This window comes from Schistocerca serialis, chromosome 8, assembly GCF_023864345.2.
Source record: "Schistocerca serialis cubense isolate TAMUIC-IGC-003099 chromosome 8, iqSchSeri2.2, whole genome shotgun sequence".
NCBI classification, from domain to species: Eukaryota; Metazoa; Arthropoda; class Insecta; order Orthoptera; family Acrididae; genus Schistocerca; species Schistocerca serialis.
This window is the reverse complement of record NC_064645.1, coordinates 38,691,465-38,705,403: the sequence shown is the minus strand read 5'-3', so window position 1 is coordinate 38,705,403 and position 13,939 is coordinate 38,691,465. Positions and strand designations below refer to the sequence as shown.

The window sequence follows — 13,939 nt, the reverse complement described above, 5'->3', positions numbered from 1 at the left end:
TTCTGCAACGGAGGTTTTTATGACAGCCATTGTAAAATTTCCTAACAATGGAAACTCCCAACGAACCACACCATAGATTTAGTGGTAAAATGGTCCACTGGATAGTGTGCCGAAAACTGAACACACGTCAAGTATGAAAACAGGAAGAAAGTCTACTGAACTGAACAAAATAGAAACGGTGAGCGGCCGAAGTTGAAGGTGTCGGACTGCAAAGCGAGCGATCCGTCTTCAAACCTCCCCCATTCGCCACTTTTCTTTCACAAAACTATCAACTTCCCGTCTGACGTGTCTGTTCTCCTTCTTTAGTCTTGGCAGTTGTCATAATATAAATTGTGATTCTTGAGTTTCTCCCGGCGTATTTGATAGTCAAAATATCCACGGGTGTGCTGCCGGTCTATAGTGTCCAACGGGCACAATATTTCGGCGATCATACATGTCGCCATCATCAGGTGAACTGACGGACTGAGCTCCTCACAGTTCACCTGATGATGGCGACATGTATGATCGCCGAAATATTGTGCCCGTTGGACACTATAGACCGGCAGCACACCCGTGGATATTTTGACTATAATATAAATTGGTTATAGAATATGAGTCACGTGGTAAGAGTACATTACCGCAGCAAGTAAGTATGACGAACAGTGAGAGCAGGCGGGATCCCGCATAGGCCTCTCACAGAAATGAAAACAACAAATAAACGGTAGCGAACTAAGTTACAACAAAGGAATTCGAGTCAAAACTGCTGGATTGGAACGCAAGAGTGAGAAGATGTGGTACTTGTGTAGAACAAATAGGATGTAAGTACGTCTGCTGTTGCACACGGACGCTACACGACGACACAGACACAAATATGAAAGCAGCGAACAGAGACGTCCATGACACGACAGATTCTGCGAAAGATTTGAACACTGTTCTCACCCTTCGCAGTCCAATACCGTGACCACATAACCACGCCGCCGTGGCAATTGAAACATGCTCGATGTTACACGTGTTGAGCTTGTACGGTCAACTGTTTCTATTTTACTTCTTTTTTGAACTCATTAAGTGCACACGCCAAAACTGTGACAACCTCTTCCATTGCATTGCGTTACTCTCCCGGAAAATATGCGAGCCCAGTATGGTTCAATTCTTGCCATGCCAAAACAGTAAATGTCGCTCTTAATGATACTTGTCGTATCATCACCGGGTGCCTGAAGCCTACTCCTCTGGATAAACTGCACAGCCTCGCGCGAACTGTAGCCCCCGATATCCGCCGAGTGGTAGCAGCAAAAAGTGAGAAGAAAAAATAAGAAACTTCTGAAGCTCACCCCCTATATGGCTATGAACAAGCAAACCCACGACCAAAATCCAGAAAGAGCTTCCTCAGATCTACCGAGGCTCTAGTTTGGGCACCACAGCAGTGTCGAATCGAGCTATGGCGTACAAGGCTTACCAGTGCCGTGGGATGGATTGCGCCAAACGAAAGAGTACCACCCGGCTACACACAGAATTGGAGTACATAGAGATCCCTCAACTGACTACGCTCGAGTGTCACGAAATGAAAGAGCAATTTGAGTAAATGGGGTTTGCTAGAGGAGCCGCCACTCTGAGAGTGTGGAGCAACACAGACGACCTTCCACCTGCTCCAGTGTACCCAATGGCCAGCAACATGCACAACAGAAGACCTGCTAGATGCAACGCCAAATGCAATAGAGGTCGCTAACTTCTGGGCGGCAGAAGTGTAAATAATTGTCTTGTAAATATATATACACTCACTCTGTCTTCAGGCCACAGTGGCCTACCGGGACCATCCGACCGCCGTGTCATCCTCAGTGGAGGATGCGGATAGGAGGGGCATGGGCTTAGCACAACGCTCTCCCGGTCGTAATGATGATATTCTTAACCGAAGCCGCTACTATTCGGACGAGTAGCTCCTCAATTGGCATCACGGGGCCGAGTGCACCCCGAAAAATGGCAACAGCGCATGGCGGCCTGGATGGTCACCCATCCAAGTGCCGACCCCGCCCGACAGCGCTTGACTTCGGTGATCTCACGGGAACCGGTGTATCCACTGCGGCAAGGCCGTTGCCAAATATATATTCACACGACATTTAAATATTGTACATTATTTTATACATCGTAAATGCTTCTGACACGAATAAATAAAAATAAATACTTCTTTTTTTACAGTTCAGTACGACTTTTTCCTGTTTTGATGCTTGATCTATGTGCAGTTTTTGACGGAGTATCCACTACATCAGCTTACCACTAAATATGAGAGGGGGGGGGGGGAGGGGGGTGCGGAGTTACCCTTGTAGGTAAATATACAACGTGTTCACGATGGGTGAATCAATATAAACACAAGATGTGGTGCACTGGCACCGCGTTTCGGAAAAGTGCTGCCATTCATGTTGCTGCGTTACTCCATAAAAATTAATGTCCCTGGCGCTGTAGTTTCGATTTTATGCGCTAGGAGCGCTGCTGACGCGCCACGTGACGAGGCGCGAGCTTAGCTAAGTATATTAACGAGGCCCAATGTAGTCAGAACATACGGACATTTGCGCCACACAGTTTGGTACTCGCAAAATGAGTCATCAAAACCTGTAGATGAGCTACCTACGTACATAATTAAGTTTGTACGGCACCCTCACAGTGCGAGTGCGTCTCGCGCTTTTCCTGTTTTCAACTTTAGCTAAACGAAACAAAATCAAATGGACTGAAATGGAAACGGTAAACATGAAGACGTGATATGGAGCTCAACTGCCTTGACGTGCTGCACAGTGACACATCTAACGTCAAGCTGTTGGCGTGTGTTGGATTGCAGAGAACGCTTGCTTAATTCCTGTCGTTCCCTCTGGAACATAGGGGCGTCACGAAGATTTCTAGCATGTCTCTCCACTTCACTCCAGGTTTTCCCATCCTTTGCAGCTTCTCTCTCGATCGTCCTTTTCCACGTTTGTTTGGGACGACCACGTTTTCTAACTCCTTCAGGGTTCCAATCCAAAGTCATCCATCTGGTTTCCTCAGTGTATGCCCAATCCAGTTCAATTTTCTTTCTTTGATTTGTATATTGATTGGTTGCTGATCTGTCTCTCTCCAAAGATCTTCATTTGTCATTATATCTGGCGATCTCACATTTAAAATATGCTAGAGACTGCGATTGATAAAAACGTGGAGCTGGTTTTTGATGTGGCTAGTCACCTTCCAAGTTTCGCAACTGTACAACAGAACATTCACATTGCTATTGAAAAGCCGGAGTTTGGTCTTCTTTGAGATGTTCTTACTTCTCCAGACAGGGTACAGTTGTGCAGATGCACCATTTGCTTTGCGGATGCGACTACGGACGTCCTCCTCAGTGACTATCCTTCCGAGACAGAGGAAAGATTGCACCTGTTCTACGTCCTCTCCGTTAATGGCCAGCCTAGTCGTGGTGGTCGAATTTATCCGCATTTCTTTGGTTTTGCGAACATTTATCTTGAGGAGTGCAACTTCCGCTCTCGCTGTAACCTGGCCAGTTTCTCTTCGTCTCTTCGATGTCTCGATATCTTTGTGCTACAAAAAGGTACGGCCAAACTTTCAGGAAACATTCCTCACACACAAATAAAGAAACGATGTTATGTGGACATGTGTCCGGAAACGCTTAATTTCCATGTTAGAGCTCATTTTAGTTTCGTCAGTATGTACTGTACTTCCTCGATTCACCGCCAGTTGGCTCAATTGAAGGAAGGTAATGTTGACTTCCGTGCTTGTGTTGACATGCGACTCATTGCTCTTCAGTACTAGCATCAAGCACATCAGTACGTAGCATCAACAGGTTAGTGTTCATCACGAACGTGGTTTTGCAGTCAGTGCAATGTTTACAAATGCGGAGTTGGCAGATGCCCATTTGATGTATGGACTAGCACGGGTCAATAGCCGTGGCGCGGTACGTTTGTATCGAGACAGATTTCCGGAACGAAGGTGTGCGGCAGTAAGACGTTCGAAGCAATTGATCGGCGTCTTAGGGAGCACAGAACATTCCAGCCTGTGACTCGCGACTGGGGAAGACCAAGAACGACGAGGACACCTGCAATGGACGAGGCAATTCTTCGTGCAGTTGACGATAACCCTAATGTCAGCGTCAGAGAAGTTGCTGCTGTACAAGGTAACGTTGACAACGTCTCTGTATGGAGAGTGCTACGGGAGAACCAGTTGTTTCTGTAACATGTACAGCGTGTGCAGGCACTATCAGCAGCTGATTGGCCTCCACGGGTATACTCCTGCGAATGGTTCATCCAACAATGTGCCAATCCTCATTTCAGTGCAAATGTTCTCTTTACGGATGAGGTTTCATTCCAACGTGATCAAATTGTAAATTTTCACAATCAGCATGTGTGGGCTGACGAGAATCCGCACGCAGTTGTGCAATCACGTCATCAACACAGATTTTCTGTGAACGTTTGGGCAGGCACTGTTGGCGATGTCTCGATTTGGCCCCATGTTCTTCCACCTACGCTCAATGGAGCACGTTATCATGATTTCATACGGGATACTCTACCTGTGCTGCTAGAACATGTGCCTTTACAAGTACGACACAACATGTGGTTCAAGCACGATGGGGCTCCTGCAAATTTCAGTCCAAGTGTTCATACGCTTCTCAACAACAGATTCGGTGACCGATGGATTGGTAGAGGCGGACCAATTCCATTGCCTCCACGCTCTCCTGACATCAACGCTCTCGACTTTCATTTATGGGGACATTTGAAAGCTCTTGTCTACGCAACCCCGGTACAAAATGTAGAGACTCTTCGTGCTCGTATTGTGGACGGCTGTGATACAACACGCCATTCTCCAAGGTTGCAACAGCGCATCAGGGATTCCGTGCGACGGAGGGTGGATGCATGTATCCTCGCTAACGGAGGACATTTTGAACATTTCCTGTAACAAAGTGTTTGAAGTCACGCTGGTACGTTCTGTTGCTGTGTGTTTCCATTCCATGATTAATGTAATTTGAAGAGAAGTAATAAAATGAGCTCTAACATGGAAAGTAAGCGTTTCCGGACACATGACCACATAACATATTTTCTTTCTTTGCGTGTGAGGAATGTTTCCTAAAAGTTTGGCCGTACCTTTTTGTAACACGCTGTAGATCTTCGAGCCTATACCGCATCCCCCATTGTACACCTCTGTTTCGTCCCCCCCCCCCCCCCCAATCAGTCTCTTCATCACATGGTCCAACACCAAAATAAATAGTGTTGGCGAAAGAATACACCCTTGTCGTACTCCCGAATTAACTTGGAAAGACTCTGTTAGTTCTCCATTATGTAGTGGTTGGCATTCATAGTCTTCATACATTTCCTTGATGATATTAATAATCTTTGTTGGAATGGCATATTTTGCAGGAGTATGCCACCTGACTCTTCGACTGACAGAGTCGAAAGCCTCTTCAAAGTCAGTGAGGGTAAGGTAGAGGGTGTGTTACCATTCTGCACTTTGTTCCAGAATAATTCTGAGAGAACTGATAAGGTCCACACAGCTTCGATGTTTTCTAAAACCCGCCTGCTCTCTCCTCAATTGTGCTTCCACAGAATCCTTAATGCGGTTTGAAATGATCCTCGAAAGTATCTTACTCGGTAGAGACAATAGGGTAATGCCTCGCCAGTTGTTGCAGTTAGTAACCTCCTTTATTGGATATTTTCACCTCATTTCCAATCTGTTGGCACTTTCTCCTCTCTCCATATCTTCTCTAAGAGGATGTACAATAACTCGACAGTAGTGTCCAAGTCTGTTTTGAGCATCTCGGTTGTTTATTATCTCGTCCTGGTGCCTTCCCATTCTTGATCTGCTTCAGTGCTGTTTGAATTTCTGCTTTCGTGGGTGCATTTACACCAATGCTGGGACTAGGATTTTGTATTTCGTTTGTTCTTGTTCTTCTACCTCCCCACCGAGGTCTCTATTTAGAACTTCTTTAAAGTGTTCCTTCCACCTACGTGATTGTTCTTCATGTGTAGTTAGTATCTCCCCTTTATTATTCCTTACTGGTCGGTTCCTCTGGAAGCTTTTCTTTGAGAGCATCTTAGTGGTATCGTATAGTTCTTTCACATCCCCCCTCCGCGCTGCCTGTTCTGCTCTATCAGCGTGTGACAAAATATATATGCTAGCGAGGACGTGGGAGAAATTCAGACGCGGCCGCGAAGGCGGAGGGCCGGACACAGGGGTCAGTGCTCGTACAAAGCTGTGAGCGCGGGGCTATCGCGAGGTCGGCCGCGCCGCGCTTATCTGCCACGCTCCTTGCCTCCAGCACCGCCAGTGGCTCCAGCACAGCTCTAACGGCCGCAGGCGTGACGTCACTGCCAGAAACGAGCTGCCCGCTGCGAGTCCGTTCTCCCCCCACGTCCAGTAGCCGCGCTGCCGGCTGCTCGTCTCTCTCACACACTGCCTACGCAGTCACACGGTTCAGGAGCGCGGCTTTTCCATTATTACTGTGCTTTCGTGAATTTTTAACAATGACTTTTTTTGCTACCATACTACGCTGCAAGTTACAAAACTGGTTTCTTCTCCCCAAGAACTGAGACCTTCTCGACCTCTGTTGTCAGAAACCCTCCACCACGAGCAGTCCGACGAATTCTGCAGTCCAATTTGTTACGGTTGCCCAAGAATGTGAGAAAATTCCGACGACGATTGCATTGGTTCGGATCTTGAAGGTCAATCCTAGCACCAGTGTCGAGGGGCCGTTACGCATTTTACACGTTTATCTACTTCTATACACACGTTTATCTACTTGTACACACGCCCTAGCCTACACCCGTCCAACTCAAAAAAATATTCTGTTCAACTTTAGCTACGTAAGTTAACATTAAAAAGTAGAAAGCACGATAAATGGAACAAGCCCATTGATATGATTATGTTCGAAATTTGGAGATGCCATCAAAGTTGAATAAGTCTTTTATAAAGTTTACTCCCTGTTTTTCCAGGTCGAGGAGTTTTTATTTGCCCTCTTTGTTGGTTATTTTTCTTAATATCCAATATGATATGCTCAATGGCTGTGAGGATTTTTTTCCCTACAGCAGACTTTTAATTATTAGTTTCCGCCCTATGGGAATTATGGTGAACTTTTTTTAAATTATTATGTAGTTTTATTTCATAAAGTGGCATACTATAGATGTTATCGTGTGTGCGTGAATTTTCAGATCGCTCGATCAAAAAGGTATCATCCAAATCCATATTAATAATATAAAACGGTGTAGTTTCCATAAACTATTGAAATATGGTCACCGTTTAGCTCTCGGAGCAGTCCCCCTTAAAATACTGAGGGTAAAGCTATCGGACGTTTCAAGCAGCAAAAGTTTTCTGTGCTTCTTCTCAAATATAGTTGTTGCGGCGCGACACGTTCTCGACCACATCGGCTAAGTAATATGAACATTGGCAATTTTAGAATTTTGTCTCCTTTTGGAAATATTTCTGCAGGTGCCCACAACTGTGATAAGTGACGAATGTGAATAGATTCGTTTAGTGCTAATGGCGAATAAAATCCGCTGCTTTTTATGTCAAACGCATCTACACCACTGCTGTTTCAGAACACTAATCCCATATTCAGGTACGACAAAACCGTACAAGTCGCGGAGAAAAATTAACAAATTTTTCCAGTATCACGAGAGAACCTATGCGGCTGTACACGTTTACACCGATTTTTAGTGTGGCTTGTACAAAAGGGAGAGTACGCAGCGCAATAAACTGTAACAATAATAAAAAAAACATCAAATTAGTCATTCTATAGGTTTTCTAAGGAAAACAAGAGGTATGAAACAGCTCATTACAGGACTGTTCTGTTACGACTTTGCCGGTCGCTGTGGCCGAGCGGTTCTAGGCGCTTCAGTCCGGAACCGCGCGACCGCTACGGTCGCTGGTTCGAATCCAGCCTCGAGCATGGATGTGTGTGATGTCCTTAGGTTACTTAGGTTTAAGTAGTTCTAAGTTCTAGGGGACTGATGACCTCAGACGTTAAGTCGAATAGCGCTCAGAGCCAACTGACCATTTTTGTTACGAGTTTCTTCTACTTCAAGTTTTGTGCGCTACGCTTCCAAACAAACCATGGAATGTGTAAGTAGGCTGTTTAGGTTTTTTATTGGTAACGCCACCTCTGTATGAAAATCACTGGCTGTGCTGTGTGCAGTCTGTGGCTGCTTTGCATTGTTGTAATACTCGCCATTGTAGTGTTAGGCAGCTGGCTGTGAACAGCGCGTAGCGTTGCGCAGTTGGAGGTGAGCCGCCAGCAGTGGTGGATGGGGGGAGAGAGATGGCGGAGTTTTGAAATTTGTCATGAACTGCTATATTTATATATGATGATATCAAGGTAAATACATTGTTTGTTCTCTATTAATATCTATTAATATCTCTATTAACATCTCTATTAATATCTCTATTAATATGTAATCAAAATATTGTGTGTCAGTTTAAGGACAGTCGTGTATAATTGTTCAAAGGGGACGTTTCATTTTGTTAGCGCAACGCAATCTGACTTTCAATAATTCGTACAAAAGAATGGGCCCTGACTAACATTAAACTATACCTTTCACAAATCACTTACCTCACAAAAATCTTCGCTACTCAAGCTACTGCAATACAGCGAGCGCCACTACTGCCAGCTAAATAAAAGATTCAAACTACTGAAGGCACTAACTACTGATAGGGATAGTTAGCAAATGAAAGATATTAATAGAGAACAAACAATGTATTTACCTTGATATCATCATATATAAATATAGCAGTTCATGACAAATTTCAAAACTCCGCCATCTCTCTCCCCACATCCACCACTGCTGGCGGCTCACCTCCAACTGCGCAACGCTACGCGCTGTTCACAGCCAGCTGCCTAACACTACAATGGCGAGTATTACAACAATGCAAATCAGCCACAGACTGCACACAGCACAACCAGTGATTTTCATACAGAGGTGGCGTTACCAATAAAAAACCTAAACAGCCTACTTACAAATGGAGTAGACTTACCTACATTCTTTAATGTACCAGTATGCTACTGTGATAGCTGAAGAATAAAACGACAAAAACAATAAAACTGTTACTTCATGGGCAGAAAATGAGGGAATACTGGAAGAATAGCAAGCAACAACAAAGGAAGAAAAGGAACTGAAGTTGTTAGTGTGATCTCAGTTGGTCAATACGATCGTGGAAAAACAATCCTTGCTACCAACTCAAAAGTATCCAATTCCACGACTGTTGCTACACCAAAGTCACATTTGTCAGAATTTTTCAACATAGTCGTTTTCTGAACAAGAAATAATTATATTGGCTCTGAGCACTACGGGACTTAACATCTGAGGTCATCAGTCCCCTAGAACTTAGAACTACTTTAAACCTAACTAACCTAAGGACATCACTCACATCCATGCCCGGGGCAGGATTCGAACCTGCGACCGCAGCGGTCGCGCGGTTCCGGACTGTAGAGCCTAGAACCGCTCGGCGACACCGGCCTGCCATAGCTCTATGGAGTGACTGCGTATCCAAAGCCCTTCAGAGAGTGGGACTGCTGGAAGGATGACAGAAAGGAGCCGAAGACAGGCTGAAGTGGAGGCAATCTCTCAAAGCAGCGCGCGGTCCATTGTGCCTGATCGCTTAAAGTGAGTAAAGAAGTAGGTTTTCAACAAGTGATAACTCATAAAGTTTTTTAACTTTCTAGGTGACGCACTTGTGAGGCAAAATGAAAACCTGCGCAAATGTGGACGCCACAGGAGAGAGCTTAGTGTGTGGTCTGGTTAGTTGAGACGACGTCCGACACACAAGTGCAACGGAACTTTCGAACACGGTCTCGACCAACTACCGTCTCGACCAACTATTTGGGCTTGTCACAGATCATTTATGGAAGCAGATAGTGCTCTCCACAAAATGGAGGCGGTTCGCCCGTCTGTTTCAGACGCCAACCTGGAGAAGGTACGGCAGGCGCTTTTAAGGAGTCCGGCCAAATAGGTGTGTCTGGTGGTCAGAGAGTTGCAAATAAGACGATCAGTGTCTTGCAGGAGAGGTTACGAATATATTCCTGCAAGGGGCAGCTGCTTCAGGCATTGAAGCCTACGGACAAACCTCGGCGCTAACAGTTTGCAGTGGATATGCTACGCAACACTGACGCAAACAATAACTTCTTGGAATTTTTTTCTGGTGAGGCAACATTTCATGTACCCGCCAAGCTGAACCGTCATAACGTTCGTATGTGGGCTCAACAGCATGCTCATGTTACACGAGAAATGGAAAGAGACAGTCCCACGGTCAATGTTTGGCGGGGACTGACTCATAATTACATCACCGGCCCATTATTTTTGGTCGAGTCTGCCATCAACGGTAGTGTTTACCTGGACATGTTACAATCGGAACTATTGCAACCTGATGTTGTATCCCAGCAGGATGGGGCAACTACCCACCAGTCCCTCAATGTCCGTCAGTTTATAGATTAAAAGTTTCCAGGTGGGTGGATTTGACAAGATAGTCCAGTTCGATGGCCGCCACGAGCCCCTGACCCCACGCCACGGGACCTCTTCCTGTGGGGTTCTGTAAAGGGTCTGGTGCGCTGAACCAAGGTTAGAGACCTACACTGGATGAAGGCACGCATTCGCAGCCTATTTGAACAATTGCACATGAAGTGAAATGGAATTCCGATTAGACATTACCCGTGCTCCATAAGTGTGCACATTTTGACGTGTACGAACGACGAAACAAAACTTTGAGTTATCACACGATGAAAACCATTTGTTAACATATAGTATAGTTTTAAAGGTGTTATAGTCTTAAGTTGTGAAGATAATTTATGGACACACTGTATTAGTAACATCTACGCTTTAGCCAGTAAGAACCCCTTAGCCAATTTACTCACTGTTAACCACCCCGTGTCAACTCGACAGCCCGGAGCGCTACTCACAAGTCCTTAATTCAGGCCCTTTTTCACAAAATTCTGGGACACATTCTTGCGCAGATTACATTTCTTTCAGATAGTGTCCTTTGAAGCACACTGTCCTAAAAATGACGCAACTCTGTCGCTTCTATGCTCTATTCGTTACAAGGAAAGTGAAGCAGTACGTTATGACTATTACTGGACATAATGTTATGTGAGGTTATTAAATCACTTAATTTATTAGTGTCGTAATCAGACTTTTATTAATGACTCTAATAATTAATTAATCATTCTCTATGTTCTATATTAGATTTATTGCGTAGTAACATTAAATCATTATGCTCGCTTAAACTCTGAAGGCAGGAAAAAAAAGACGCAGGAAACGAACAGAAAACGTTTTCTAAAGTCTGCGAAAGAAAACAACTACGGTGGTTTAATTATTTCCTGAGTGCAGAAAGCAGAAAAGTTATACAAATATAGCGTAATTAAGATTTGGCTATGACGAGTAATTCCTTACGCAAGTTTTTCTACAAAAGCAAAATGTATGTCAGCGATTTTCAGGCCTTGGAGGCGGAAGAAACATCAAATGTCCCACTGTGTGACGCCATACAGCTTATCATTCAACGCGTCTAAATTTAAGGGCAGACGACATTCATGAAATGACGAAAGCGATAGCGTGTGTTGCACAACGGGCAGACCTCGCATACAGAGTGGAAGCAGAATTTTAAAGTAAATTTTCTGGCTGTTCATTGTCTGCAGTCAGAATTATTTAGTCCCTCATCTATAAAATAGAAATACGATTCCCTTGTGAATGTCAAAAGCAAACAAAGAAATTTAATGTATATTAGTTATTTGCATGTTTCCTTGATATTTTTTAAGTGAACAGTTGGCTTGCCCGAATCACAAAGGTCCACGCAAATAACGTGCGTTTGTACCCCATGTCAGCCTGAGAGTACATGAATCTCTTCATATTATTATGAATATATTTACCCGCATATTTTTAATTCCTTATCACTGTGTTACCTCAACATTTACTTAGTTATAATAGGAACAGATATAATCTTCCTGAATGAGATTTTCACTCTGATGCGGAGTGTGCGCTGATAAGAAACTTCCTGGCAGGTTAAAACTGTGTGCCGGACCGAGACTCGAACTCGGGACCTTTGCCTTACGCGGGCAAGTGCTCTACCATCTGAGCTACCCAAGCACCACTCACGACCCGCCCTCACAGCTTTACTTCTGCCAGTACCTCGTCTCCTACCTTCCAAACTTTACAGAAGCTCTCCTGCGAACCTTGCAGAACTAGCACTTCTGGAAGAAAGGATACTGCGGAGACATGGCTTAGCCACAGCCTGGGGGATGTTTCCAGAATGAGATTTTCAGGCCGGCCGCGGTGGTCTCGCGGTTCTAGGCGCGCACTCCGGAACCGCGCGACTGCTACGGTCGCAGGTTCGAATCCTGCCTCGGGCATGGATGTGTGTGATGTCCTTAGGTTAGTTAGGTTTAAGTAGTTCTAAGTTCTAGGGGACTGATGACCACAGCTGTTAAGTCCCATAGTGCTCAGAGCCATTTGAACCATTTTTTTTTTTTTTTAGATTTTCATTCTGCAGCGGAGTGTGCGCTGATATGAAACTTCCTGGCAGATTAAAATCGCTACTACTTTCTCGTTCTTTATATTGATGGAGAAGATTTCGGAGGAATTTTAATGGTAACGAAGGTATGCGCAAAAATGAAATGTTCGTCAGTATTGTAGTTGTAGGAAATCTTTGTCCCTCAGATAACTAATAACCTTAATGATTAGTGTTAATTTCATCTCTTTGTTTTTCATTATGTCACAAATAACTCAGTTATTTATGAAATGTTTGTAGTTTCTTTGCAATGAGAGGATTTTGTAACTGTTAGTCTTCTTATCTTGTGTAATTTTTTTTGTGAATAATCAGACTTTGATTTCTCAAGAACAATTTTCGTTACAGTAAACGCCACCTCCATGGTACATAGTAAAGTTGGGAAAGTTCTGTCGTGTGTGCATTGTACCTTACACCACACGAAGTCCCAGAATGTTGCAAAAAGAAGGAAGTTAGTAGTGTGTAGTATATTTTCCTTTAGCTGCTGCATCTGCAGAGTTGCGTTTGCTTTCGAGAACGTCACTACGTCAGATACGAAACAGTGTGCTGAGAAAGAGGTAAGTCACTTCTATTTCAGGCTAGATCTCACCTTTCCTTCTTGAGCAGACAGTGTGTAGTCGGGATTGTCACGTGTCGTACTAGCAAGCACACTGATTTTCAGTGAACAGTGTTGATAATCTCAAAAAGTTATTTGTTTTTCTGGATATTCCAAGTCAAACATTGCACTTACGTAATTACTTCTGTACTGAGTTTTAGTTATACTGTTTTTACTGAACACACAATTGCCGGCCGTGGTGGCCGAGTTGTTCTAGACGCTACAGTCTGGAACCGCGCGGCCGCTACGGTCGCAGGTTCGAATCCTGCCTCGGGCATGGATATGTGTGATGTCCTTAGGTTAGTTAGGTTTACGTCCTTCTAAGTTCTAGGGGACTGATGGGTCAGAAGTTAAGTCCCATAGTTCTCAGAGCCATCTGAACCATTTTTTGAACACACAATTAGTTTCTTCTGGCGTTTAATTAGATAACTTTTCTTTATTTCAAATTTCGCATTTTATAAAGTTTTATTTCACGATACTGTTCGCATGCGCGACACAAGGCCAAACCAGTCAGTTTTGCTCAGCAATTGAATATGATACATTAAAGTACATTATACGCAGTTTTCTCACGTAAAGACAATTTTTTATAGAAAGCTTACAACTCCACGGGGACAGTCCCCGCCAGTTACCTCTACCGAGTCCTCTCTTCAAAACAGTCTCTAGTGCTATAATTTCAACCAGGTCCTCTGTCTTGATTCTTTGTCTCTTGCAGAAAAAACTTATCCTTTTTCCTGAATGTTTTCCATTACCATCGGTTAGATTTGATATTAGGAAAGTGATTCAAATGAAAAACCCTAAAGTACATTACGAGTCCTAAAAGTTGTACTATCGCTTTGCCAGCTGGCAGCAGTTATCCTTGTA

At 44.1% G+C, this 13,939-nt stretch overlaps 1 protein-coding gene and 1 pseudogene across 1 annotated transcript in view; both read right to left on the bottom strand.

The window, feature by feature from the left end:
- LOC126416750 (Down syndrome cell adhesion molecule-like protein Dscam2) overlaps positions 1-13,939 on the bottom strand; it is an 859,584-nt gene that overhangs the window by 813,466 nt on the left and 32,179 nt on the right. The gene's annotated exons all lie outside the window — the stretch shown is intronic.
- Positions 1,952-2,069, bottom strand: LOC126417283 (5S ribosomal RNA; annotated as a pseudogene).